General features: G+C 49.4%; 1 protein-coding gene across 1 annotated transcript in view; it reads left to right on the plus strand.

Annotated features, from left to right (window-relative positions):
• Window positions 1-12,982, plus strand: part of LOC126100866 (fatty acyl-CoA reductase 1-like) — a 144,242-nt gene that overhangs the window by 90,820 nt on the left and 40,440 nt on the right. The window lies entirely within an intron of this gene.

The raw sequence follows: 12,982 nt of genomic DNA on the forward strand, positions 1-12,982 counted from the left end.
TTAGCATTTCTTTCGTCGCATTACTAAGGTTACGTGACCCTGTTTGGCTGCTCTGCACAAACCAGCAGTCTGGCTCACCAGAAACGCCTGTGTGTTATGCCCTGACTGAGTCTCGGTGGTGAATTATTTCCATTACGGCCGCCTCGTGTTGACATTGCCGTAACACAGCGAGATAACTTCGCTCTCGGACTTTGAATATTTTACCGGTTGTACTACCCTATTCAAAGTTGGCATGTAACACAATATTACAGTTGAGAAATGCATGAATGCTAAGAACAATTTTTTTAACTCGTGAGTAATGAGCTTTTTAGGTAAACTATGAAAAATGTGGGGAAAATGTGTGATGTGAAGTCAGTAACAAGTTAGGAAGTAAGATAAGAAGTTGTTCTGATTGCAAGACCGAATATCAAGCGCAGTGTCATATTTTTAATGATGATTTCATCACAATCGAATTAAGTATACTTAACACTGTTTTGATAATTCTTTAGCTATAGATATAGCCATTTTAGATATTTCTGAGACGCCGCTCGTAGATTTTCCTTATGACTGTATGCTGAAGAAACTTAAGCTGAAAAGTGTTAAAATGTAGCCGGCCGGAGTGGCCGAGCAGTTCTAGGCGCTACACTCGGGAGCCGCTAGACCGCTACGGTCGCAGGTTCGAATCCTGCATCGGGCATTGATGTGTGTGATGTCCTTAGGTTAGTTAGGTTTAAGTATTTCAAAGTTCTAGGGAACTGATGACCTCAGAAGTTAAGTCCCATAGTGCTCAGCCATATTTTTTTCTTTTTGTTAAAATGTGTTACACAGACATGGATAGTCTTCAATATCACGTAACCACTCCAAGTATTTATGAAGTCATTAAAAGTGATGTGTACGTGCGGTAAAACACATGAGATTACCCTAATAATAACATTTATAGCATCGTACACCCAACAATAGAAACCAAATTAGTTTAATGACACATAAATTGTTAGAAGATACTGTTACAAAATTCATACGGCTGAGAACATAAATGTATGCTGTTGAAGCTGAGGGGGCAATGCGTAACGCACGGAGCAAAAGGTGCGAAACTCTCAGCAGCAGAAGAACTTATAATAATTATTGCTGGGAATCGGTGTTAAATGATACCGAGAAATGGACTGTGTAGTATGTAATTCGTTCTAAGCAGCACATAGTTTAGATCATAAAGCCATGCAAATTACTAGTTTCAGTGAAAGATAATAACTGTTTCATACTTCCAGGTAATGTGAATATATTAACTTGAGGAAATTACCGTCTGAAGAACGATGATGACGACTTATTTTATTGCAAATGGGATAAATACCTGAAAGGTTTAAATAACGTAAATATTTGGAAATATAAAGAATGTAAAGAGTGTGTGTTTGTCAGAGCAAGAGAGAGATAGGCAGAATAAAAACGTATGTAAACAAGATTGTACGCTCTAAATGCTTGCGATTTATTTTATGAACATGAAAAGAAATTATAATAAATATATCTACAATTTTATTTTCTGTCCCTCTGTAAAACGTTTTCTTGTGCTTCATGCAAGTTACGATTGCATTAGACGGAGAAATGGAATTGGTTATAACATTAGCCGAGTTCATCTCTCTTAGCGGCTGCCTTGTGTGTTGTCAGACACCTCCACGGCTGGCACGTCTCTCTCTGTAGGGCATCCAGCAAGTGGATGCACGTGTGTAAGGAGTTTAGTATTTGACATATGGAAACAGAGAGGCATGAAATACTGGTCTGTGTGTGCGTTTGTGTATGTTCTTGTACACAACTCAGAGATAGTAAAGTAAAGGTTACTTTTGTTCCATAAAAACACGGGAGAACTGCCTCATGGTCTGGACCGTCTCCAAGAATTTTTACGTCACATGAACTTCGTACATGAAAACATAAAATTTACCATGGAGATAGAGAGAGATGGTTGTCTGCCATTTTTAGACGTCTTGGTGCGACGGAAGAGTGATGGCACACTTGGTCACTCGGTGTACAGAAAGCCCACTCATACAGACCTGTATCTACAAGCTACTAGTTGCCACCATCCAGCACAAACAATGGGCGTTCTCAAAACCTTGGTCCACCGTGCCCTTACTATCTCTGACGCCGACAGTCTTCAAGCGGAACTGGAACACCTGCAAAAAGTATTTTTGAAGAATGGCTTTTCACCTAGGCAAGTGAACAGAGTGATGAATACCTACAAACGACGGAACAAGGAAGAGGAAGAGGCCTTCAGGTCGACTGTTTATCTACCATTTATTGGGAATATTTCTTCACAGATAGGCAGAATATTGAGAAAGTATCAAGTGAGAGTCATCTTTCGCCCTCCTTCCAAAATTTCATCACTGGTGGGATCCGTTAAAGACGACCTGGGCCTGCGTAAACCAGGTGTTTACAAAATTCCGTGTGAATGCGGCAAATCATATATAGGGCAAACAACACGAACTGTGCAGGAACGCATTGTGGAACACCAACGGCATACTCGCCTTGTCCAACCCACCAAGTCCGCAATCGCCGAACATTGTATTTCCACAGACCATTCCATGAATTACAACGACACAAAAAGTTTGGCCCATACATCAAACTTTTGGAGCTCGATTATCAATGAATCTGTAGAAATAAGATTGTCTGACAACGAGACTCTCATCAATCGAGATAGCGGTTATCAGCTGAACTCTGCTTGGAATCCTGTTATTGAGAAACTTCGTAGTCGACGTAGTTATCTGCATAAAGATGGAAATCGACCTGACACCGGTACGCCAGGCTTTCGCAGTGGAGGGCGCGAGGCGCAGCGCACGGAGCCGTTATGAACGCGTACGCCGAGCAGCGCATGCGCAATGTCAACTCAGAAGGCTTTAAATAGCGGAGCTCAGCGCGTACTCGCCAGTACTACTATAGTGGCATTCACCTGAAGATGGCCAGAAGACTCTGCGCCGAAATATCGTGGCAGGAAGTTACTGATATCCGGCAGTTCTCCCGTGTTTTTATGGAACAATCAGTACGACGGGAAAGCTTTAAACATCAAAGGTTACTTTTGTTTTACATGGAAATATTAAAAAATGTTTGAACATGAAACCTTTTTACACAATTCAGAGATAAGCATTTTTAAACAAGACGCATTTTTTAAACAATGTAAGTGGAACTGATGTAACTTTATGTATGGAAATACTGCATCTCTTTGAAAATGTTTCTTATTGTGAGTTGCTATTAGTTTACTCTACCAATCAATTAGCTAAATTTAATTACAATTGTGTCAAATACAATGTTGTCAGTCAAAATTTTTCTCTCTCTTTCACTAGTGTTAGAAGCGCGGACTTCAGACTTTTTACGTCAGCCGAGTGGCTGATGTGAATATTTAATATTGATTCACGTACTTTCCCAGATACTAGTCTGGCAGATATTGGTCTGTACATTCCGGTATTGTTAGGTAGTTTTCCAGACACAATTATTGTATTTTTGCTGGTTTCCACTGGCCTGGCACTGTTGAAACGTACCGAGAGTGTAGTAACCAAAACCAACTGCAGGAACGCCTTGGGCTGCGGTTTGGAGCCGCCAGGCGGGGAAGCCGCCGGCGGTGGAGCACGCACCACCGGGTAAACACAGGACGAGTCGGACAACAGACCGACGGCAACTAACAATAACCGACCAACGACAACTGACAACAACCGACCACGACCGACTAAGACCGACACAACAAGGAAGAGAGAAACAATGGAGGCTTGTGGAAACCACAACACCAAACACCAACAGTAAATCCACTCGGAACCAGAGCCAGGCAAATGTCAACAACGAGCAACGACCAGAACGCAGTACCGCCGAGATAGAAACGGAATCCAGAGCGAGTACCACACTTACTGGACTAGGGCAGAGCGGGTCCCTATATACGAAACCGGAGGGAGCGGCTATTGGCCGCTGTCTGCACGTGGCGTAGCGGTGGCGCCCTAGCTGCGCGAGAGCCGCTGCGCGGAATAGCCGCCGCGGACCCCTCTATGGGCTGACCACGTCCATTTGTTTTGGCGCGTGTTCGACTTCCGCAGCGAAAGGTACTAGATCCCTCCCCCCCGAAATTGATGCATAGGGGCGGAAATGCCCCGGACGATGCCGAGGCGGGCGGAATGAGGGCACGGGTTGTGAGACATCCAGAGGGACCACTGGAGGAGGGGAGGGCAGACTGTCTGCGGCATCCATCAAGGTGTCACCAGAGGGCAGGGGGTCAGAGGGCGTCTCTATACCCCGGCGAGGCGGAAGGGGTGTCTGCAGAGCCGGCGAGGAGATGGAGGGTGAAGGGAAGGGCTCCACCTCGAGGGACGTGTCTGCACCAGGAAGCAGGGGAGGTATCAAGGCACCGGCCCGAGGGCGGAGTTGGTTATGGTGGCGACGCTCGAGCCCTCTGTGTGTCTGTATGGTCGTCACTCGCCGCCCATGAGCCGCCGTCACAGTCGCGGGCGTCCATGCAGGTGTGCTGCCATAGGAGCAGGCCCACATGGCCATGCCCGGGGCGTAGCGCTGGGAGGGCGAGAGCGAGGCCCAGAAGGGGATGGTGTCAGCAGATGGAGGATGGTCCGAGGTTGTCGCCGTGAAGGAGTTCGGCAGGACTATGACCGGCCACCGACGTAGTGCGATAGGTGCTGGGAAACAAGGTGAGGGCCGAGGTGGTGGCCGACGGCTCCACTGATTTCATCAGCTGCTGTTTGAAAGTGCGGACCAGGCGTTCCGCCGCGCCATTGGATGAAGGATGGAAGGGGGAGAGCGAATGTGTTTGATACCGTTAGCGGAGCAGAAGGTCTGGAACGAGGACGCCGTCAATTGGGGCCCGTTATCTGTGACCAACGTCTGAGGAAGGCCTTCAATGGTCAGCACCTGGGCCAAGGCAGTGAGGGTGGCGTCAGCGGTGGTGAACGCCATGCGGACCACATATGGGTATTTGGAATAGGCATCAATGATGAGGAGCCACATGGAGCCTAACAAGGGGCGTGCAAAATCGAGATGGATCCTGTCCCAGGGTTGGCTGGGTGTTGGCCAGGGCGCGAAAGGTAGTGGAGGACTAGTCTGATGACGCGCACACACCGTGCAACCACGGACCAGGTGCTCAATGTCTCCATCAATACCTGGCCAATTGACATATCGTCGAGCCAACGCCTTCATGCGAGACATCCCCCACTGTCCGGCGTGTAATAAGTGCTGGATGCGATGGCGTAAGTCGGGAGGGATGGTAACCCGATGGGCGTCCGAGTCTGTGCACAACAGGAGGACGTCCTCCATCACCGAAAGTCTGTGTGAGACGTGACGCCACGGGCTGAAGTCAGTTTTCAAACGTCAGGTAAGGTAGGGAGGCCAACCATGGGTCACATAGCGGAGGACTTGCCGCAGAATGGGGTCCCTGCGCGTAGAAGCGGCGATTTGTGTAGCCGTCAGATGAAATACGTCGAGAGTCTCACGGCGGGCAGAGTCGATGTGGAAGCACAGGACTTCCTGCTGGTCGAACGCCGGATCGGGTCCTGCTGGGAGACGTGACAAGGCATCTGCATTAGTGTGTTGACTGGTGGACTTATAGCGGATGGTGCAAGTGTAATTACGCAAGAACAGCGCCCAGCGCTGAAGACGCTGAGCCGTCCGTTCTGAAAGGTGCGAATGGGACCCGAAAAGCGAAACTAAGGGCTTGTGATCCGTGAGGAGGGTGAACTGCGCCTCGAACAGGTAAATGTGAAATTTCTGAACTGCAAAAATAATGGCAAGAGCCTCCTTTCTGATCTGAGAGTAATTCCTTTGCGCATGGGTTAACGTCTTGTATGCATATGCCACAGGTTGTTCCGACCCACCTCATTCCTGTGTGCCAGGACTGCCCCAATCCCGTACGCTGAGGCATCGGCCGCCGCCACAACCAAGGGACGATCCGGAGAGAAAGGCGTCAGGCAAGGGGCAGATTTCAGCATCATCTTCAGGTGGGTGAAAGCCTGATCGCAGGCAGAAGTCCACGTGGAAGGTACCCCTTTGCGACGCAGGCGATTTCGGGGATGCGCGACGTGGGCGTCTTGGGGTAAGAACTTTAAGTAATAATTGACTTTCCTCAGAAATACCTGGAGTTCGGATAAGTTTTGTGGACGTCGAAGGGCATCGATGGCTGCGACATTGCGGTCTGAAGGGCGAATGCCATCTTTACTGAGCCAATGTCCCAAGTACTCCACTTCCAGTTGAAGAAAACTGCACTTCTCCAGCCGACAACGTAAACCCGCAGCCTGCAGGGCCTGAAATAAGGTACTGAGGTTGCCCAGATGTTCCTGGTGCGTGCGCCCTATGACTAAGATATCATTTAGGTAATTGACACAAGCCAGTATTGGTTGCGTAAGTTGCTCGAGATACCGATGGAAAATCGCAGTGGCAGAGGAAATGCCAAACGGAAGACGCTTGTATTTATAGAGACCGAAAGGCGTGTTGATGACGACGATGGCCTGCGATTCCTCATCCAACGGCAATTGGTGATAGGCTTCTGCCAGATCAATGTTAGAAAAGTACTCGCCACCTGCCAGGTTCGGGAGAAGGTCTTCCTGTCGAGGAATGGGATAAGTTTCGACCAAAGACTGAGCGTTGACCATAGCCCCAAAATCCCCACAAAGACGAAGCGATCCATTGGGTTTCTTGATGACCACTAAGTGCGTTGCCCAGGCACTCGATTGTACTGGCTCGATAACCCCCGCAGCCTGGAGCCGATCGAGTTCCTGCTTGACGGCCGCACGCAAAGCTACCGGAATAGGCCGAACCCGACAAAAGCGCGGCCGTGCGTTCGGCAGTAAAGTGATGTGTACCTGGAAATCGGAAGCGCAGCCCAGGGCTGCCGAAAACAGGGACGAAAAGGACGCGCACAGATCGTCTAGGTCCTGAAATGGAACCGTAGTTGAAACGAACTGCACTTCGTCCTGAATGGAAAAGCTGTCGAGCGGCTACGACAGACTGATCGAAGGTGGCCTTTCTCACAGAGCGAACAGGTCTTCCAGCGATGGGGACAGTCAGCTCGAGTGTGGGCCGAGAAGCACTGGGGGCACGACGGGAAGGGGCGACGCGGCCGACGTTCAGGGGCTACCGGCGGTGCGGGCGCCATAGAGTCGTCAGACAGCGAGGACTCTCGACGGTAGTACCCTTTGAGGACTGCGCCCCGTCGAATGCGGGAAGGAGTGGATCGGGAAGTGGACTCGACCGCTGCCACCTGGGGCCGCGCCATGAGACGTTCGTTCGCCGCCTGAGCAATTTTCCAGGTCGATACGGGGGCCACAGTTTCTTTGGTCAACCTGACGACGTATGCACGTCTCGGGTCTCCAGTATTGTCCCCACCCTCTCGGAGGTTGGTCACCTACGGCGACCAATCCATCCCTCTCTGTGCGCAGTTTTCTGTTATGGCCATTTACAAAAACGTTCCCCGATCCCTTACCCTATTTGTGGGGGACATTTTTGGACTAGATGCGTTTACATGGTTTGGCTTTTCCATTCAAGACGAAGTGCAGTTCGTTTCAACTACGGTTCCATTTTAGGACCTAGACGATCTGTGCGCGTCCTTTCCCTCCCTGTTTTCGGCAGCCCTGGGCTGCGCTTCCGATTTCCAGGCACACATCTCTTTACTGCCGAACGCACGGCCGCGCTTTTGTCGGGCTCGGCCTATTCCGGTAGCTTTGCGTGCGGCCGTCAAGCAGGAACTCGATCGGCTCCAGGCTGCCGAGGTCATCGAGCCAGTACAATCGAGTGCCTGGGCAACGCCCTTAGTGGTCATCAAGAAACCCAATGGATCGCTTCGTCTTTGTGGGGATTTTGGGGCTATGGTCAACGCTCAGTCTTTAGTCGAAACTTACCCCATTCCTCGACAGGAAGACCTTCTCCCTAACCTGGCAGGTGGCGAGTACTTTTCTAACATTGATCTGGCAGAAGCCTATCACCAATTGCCGTTGGATGAGGAATCGCAGGCCATCGTCGTCATCAACACGCCTTTCGGTCTCTATAAATACAAGCGTCTTCCGTTTGGCATTTCCTCTGCCCCTGCGATTATCCAGCGGTATCTCGAGCAACTTACGCAACAAATACTGGCTTGTGTCAATTACCTCGATGATATCTTAGTAATGGGGCGCACGCACCAGGAACATCTGGGCAACCTCAGTACCTTATTTCACGCCCTGCAGGCTGCGGGTTTACGTTGTCGGCTGGAAAAGTGCCGTTTTCTTCAACTGGAAGTGGAGTACTTGGGACATTGGCTCAGTAAAGATGGCATTCGCCCTTCAGACCGCAATGTCGCAGCCATCGATGCCCTTCGACGTCCACAAAACTTATCCGAACTCCAGGTATTTCTGAGGAAAGTCAATTATTATTTAAAGTTCTTACCCCAAGACGCCCACGTCGCGCATCCCCGAAATCGCCTGCGTCGCAAAGGGGTACCTTCCACGTGGACTTCTGCCTGCGATCAGGCTTTCACCTGCCTGAAGACGATGCTGAAATCTGCCCCTTGCCTGACGCCTTTCTCTCCGGATCGTCCCTTGGTGGTGGCGGCGGCCGATGCCTCAGCGTACGGGATTGGGGCAGTCCTGGCACACAGGAATGAGGTGGGTCGGAACAACCTGTGGCGTATGCATACAAGACGTTAACCCATGCACAAAGGAATTACTCTCAGATCGAAAAGGAGACTCTTGCCATTATTTTTGCAGTTCAGAAATTTCACATTTACCTGTTTGGGGCGCAGTTCACCCTCCTCATGGATCCCAATCCCTTAGTGTCGCTTTTTGCGCCCCATTCGCACCTTTCAGAACGGACGGCTCAGCGTCTTCGGCGCTGGGCGTTGTTCTTGCGTAATTACACTTACACCATCCGCTATAAGTCCACCAGTCAACACACTAACGCAGATGCCTTGTCACGTCTCCCAGCAGGACACGATCCGGCGTTCGACCAGCAGGAAGTCGTGTGCTTCCACATCGACTCTGCCTGCCGTGAGATTCTCGATGGATTTCCTCGTTAAAGATGCGTAGGGTGAGGAATAACTTTTGAGCCAATGTGTCGGTCCGAGGGGCGACTGCGTGTAAAGCATGGATGGCTTCCTGTTGGCCTGCAGGGGCGGGACGGGGGCGGGTCGAGCGGCTACGACAGACTGATCGAAGGTGGCCTTTCTCACAGAGCGAACAGGTCTTCCAGCGATGGGGACAGTCAGCTCGAGTGTGGGCCGAGAAGCACTGGGGGCAATTTCGAAGGAATGGGCAATACGCAGAATGTCTTCCAACGAGGGGTTGTCCAACTTTAACCCCGCAGTGCGGACCTCTGGATCGGGCGCCAATTGAACGACCACATCCCGAATTAACGAATCTGCATATGACTCCTTGCACTGCTGATTGGTGCACATGAAGTTGCAATTGCGGCGGATGCCTTGCAAATCCGTCACCCAGGAATGGTAGGACTGACCCGGCTGCTTGTGGTACTGATGGAATTCCAAGCGAGGCGCAACCACGTGGTATCACTGGGAATAGTAGTTAGTTAGCAACACACACATCTCGTGAAAGGAGAGAGCCACGGGGTCGGCCAACGGTGCCATCTTGTGGAGCAAGAAAAACGTGTCCGGTGAGGCTCAAGACAAGAACAATGACCGCTGCAGAGAGTCATCCGACACCTGAATTGCCGTGAAATGTTGCTTCAGACGATGCAGGTACGTTTCCCAAACCTCTTTTGCGTCATTGAACGGTGGGAAAGACGGCGGATGTGGGAACGTGTCTGAAAGCGGGGCACCTGGGAGAAGAAGTGGGAGGGAATCTCGCTTATTGACCCTGTCTGAGAACAACTGCAGTGACGTCTGTAAGACTCCAACTGCTGCTGCTGCTGTCTCATGAGCTGTTGCTCTAAGAGAGTGAGCAATTTCTCTTCCATACTCCTATGTTCCGTTTACCTCGTCGCCAATGTAGTAGCCAAAACCAACTGCAGGAACGCCTTGGGCTGCGGATCGGAGCCGCCAGGCGGGGAAGCCGCCGGTGGTGGAGCACGCACCACCGGGTAAACACAGAAGGATTCGGACGACAGACCAATGACATCTGACAGCAACCGACCACGACCGACTATGACCGACACAACAAGGAAGAGATAAACAATGGAGGCTGTGGAAACCACAACACCAAACGCCAACAGTAAATCCACTAGAGCCAGGCATATGTTAACAACGAGCAACGACCAGAACGCAGTACCGCCGAGATAGAAACGAAATCCAGAGCGAGTACCAGACTGACTGGACTAGGGCAGAGCGGGTCCCTATATACGAAACCGGAGGGAGCGGCTATTGGCCGCTGTCTGCACGTGGCGTAGCGGTGGCGCCCTAGCTGCGCGAGAGCCGCTGCGCGGAATAGCCGCCGTGGAGGCGGAGCCCTTTATGGGCTGGCCACGTCCATTTGTTCTGGCGCGTGTTCGACTTCCGCGGCGGAAGGTACTAGAGAGAGGGTTGGAATGAATGCTTGCATGGGACCTGCCGTAGCTGTTTGATGGTGATGCCTTCCACTCCAGGGGTGCAAATTTTCCCATGTTTGATCTCTAAGGTTGCTTATCTGGTCCATCTTTGGTACCGTTGCAGAATGAATTAGTTGCACCCTGATTTGATTTACATGATTTTTGTGGATGTCGTCAACGAGTGGGCGTTTAGAAGAATTGCGAAGTTTAGCTAATGCGTTAAGGAACACATCGGCTTTTCCCGTGTCGTCCGCAGCCACGTTTCCATATTTCCGTTGGAGAATAGCGCTAGGATACTGGTGGGGGGCTTACTTATTTCCACAAAGAACTTGAAGAGTTCCTTGAGGCTCAGGAGCTGCAATTGACCGCCCCTCTTTCGGTTCTCGAATGAGGAACAGAGGCTCTAGCTCGACTGTATAGGCAATTGCACCCCCCTTTCAGAGAGAGAGATCAACGCTGAGTCTATAGCGCCTGTATATCCTTGATCATTTGAAGAACATTGTGTGAAATCCTCTCTATTCGCTCCCTGACCGTGACTAATGGGACATATGCACCACACGCTTTGAGCAAAGTTTGAGATCAATTATCTTTGTGTTGTGGTTGTCCATAAAGTCTTTGCTGCTAATAGGGGTGATGGTGAGTTCTTTTACAAGCTTGTCCAGCAACGTTGCCCAGTCATCTGGATTTTGTGCTTCAATGGTTTTTGTATTTGCAGATCGAGTGGTTTTGATGAGCCAGGTGCTGTTGACAAGAAGGAAAAGATGATTATTTTCCATATCGTTCCCAGTATTACCATCTGAGCATTGTGTAGCTACTTTGAGGCACTATATCATGTGACCATATACTGAGCTACCATTGGCTTCAGTGAAGGTAGCGGAAGAGTTGCCTGTGTTTGTTTGGTTGATTTGGGCGGTGGGGACCAAATAGAAAGATCATCGGTCGTATCGGAAGTCGGTCGTGCCCTTTCAAAGAAACCATCCCGGCATTTGCCTGAAGCGATTTAGCGAAATAACGGGAAACCTAAATCACGATGGCCAAACTCGGGTTTGAACCGTCTTCCAACCGAATGCGAGTCCAGTGTGACAACCACTGCGCCACCTAGCTCGGTTAATTTCCCTGTGTGCGGCCTGTCCGTAATTCTTACCCATATTCAAGTGTCACCTCTCTAATGTGAAATCTGATGGTGGTTGCGAGGAGCTGCTGTGATCAACGCACTGGGCCTGCGTTCTGGAGGATCTGAGTTCAAAACCACGTGTGGCCATGCAGATCCAGGTTCTCCAATCGCCAGGGCGATTCCACTGGAAACTACATGAACAGTTCCCTTCCTAGTGCAGATTAAATGCAACGTCGTATTATGGCCCCCGCTGTCCCATGCAACTTTTGGCCCACAAACTTCTCAGCTACTGTCATACTTTCGGAATTATTGTGGGTGGCAAAGGTTAGTGACTCACCCTGTACATGGACTGCCGGCCGGAGTGGCGGAGCCGTTCTAGGCGCTTCAGTCTGGAACCTCGCGACCGCTACGTCGCAAGTTCGAATCCTGCCTCGAGAATGGATATGTGTGATGTCCTTAGGTTAGTTAGGTTTAAGTAGTTCTACATTTTAGGGGACTGATGACCTCATAAGTTCTCATAGTGCTCAGAGTCATTAGAACCATTTCTACATGGACTTCAAGCGATTTTTTATAGTAAGCAAAGAAATGACGGCTTAATTTGTCTAGAGATACAGAAAAAACTATGAATGTATAGTCAGTCATCAAGAGTATTTTTGAACAAATATTTTAAAAATAGTTGTTAATTAACATACAAAGTATCAAAAATACGAATGACTTGACTGTGTCCAAAATTGTAAAGTTGCTCCTAATGGCTTCTTCACTGCCTATCTCATTGATATATTTTGTTTTTCTACTCTTTCTCGTATTAAGATTAGTAAATATATCTTGTCCTTTGTGAACGGGTTGGAACATTGTAACTGCTGGAACTGAAGAGAATTAATAATTAATTGTCTAAAACCAGTTGCCTTTACATGTGTTTATTTTCCTATGATGACGTATCAAGATGCGTGACATCCCACCCTCAAATGTTTACATTTGTTTACTTTCTGTGAATATTATTTCTTTACAAATGCCGTTGCAGAATTTCGCAACAGAATTTAAGATAGCAAGCGTAAACAATCGTAAGTGAAAAAACAGTGTTCACAGCCAGTAAATAAATGCAAACATCATAAGACGGAGTGAACATAAAAGCAATGTACTCGCAAAAACGCGTCTTTTGAGGCATAATTTGCTGGTGTGGAGTGTCGGGAAAGCGGTTCCCTTCTTATTGGTGCTTTACGCTACAAACGTTAACGTCACGGACATGTAGTTTAGACTTATGCACTAGGGGCGTTGTTGTCACGTCACAAGACGAGGGGGGGGGGGCCTCGAACTTAAATAAGTATGTGGATGAGGCCCGTGGATAATGCCTGCTGTAAACCCACTAACAACCAGCCCGTAATTTACGGGAACTGCAAAATCTGCGAATACACGTAG

Source organism: Schistocerca cancellata, chromosome 9, assembly GCF_023864275.1.
Source record: "Schistocerca cancellata isolate TAMUIC-IGC-003103 chromosome 9, iqSchCanc2.1, whole genome shotgun sequence".
Lineage (NCBI taxonomy): Eukaryota > Metazoa > Arthropoda > Insecta > Orthoptera > Acrididae > Schistocerca > Schistocerca cancellata.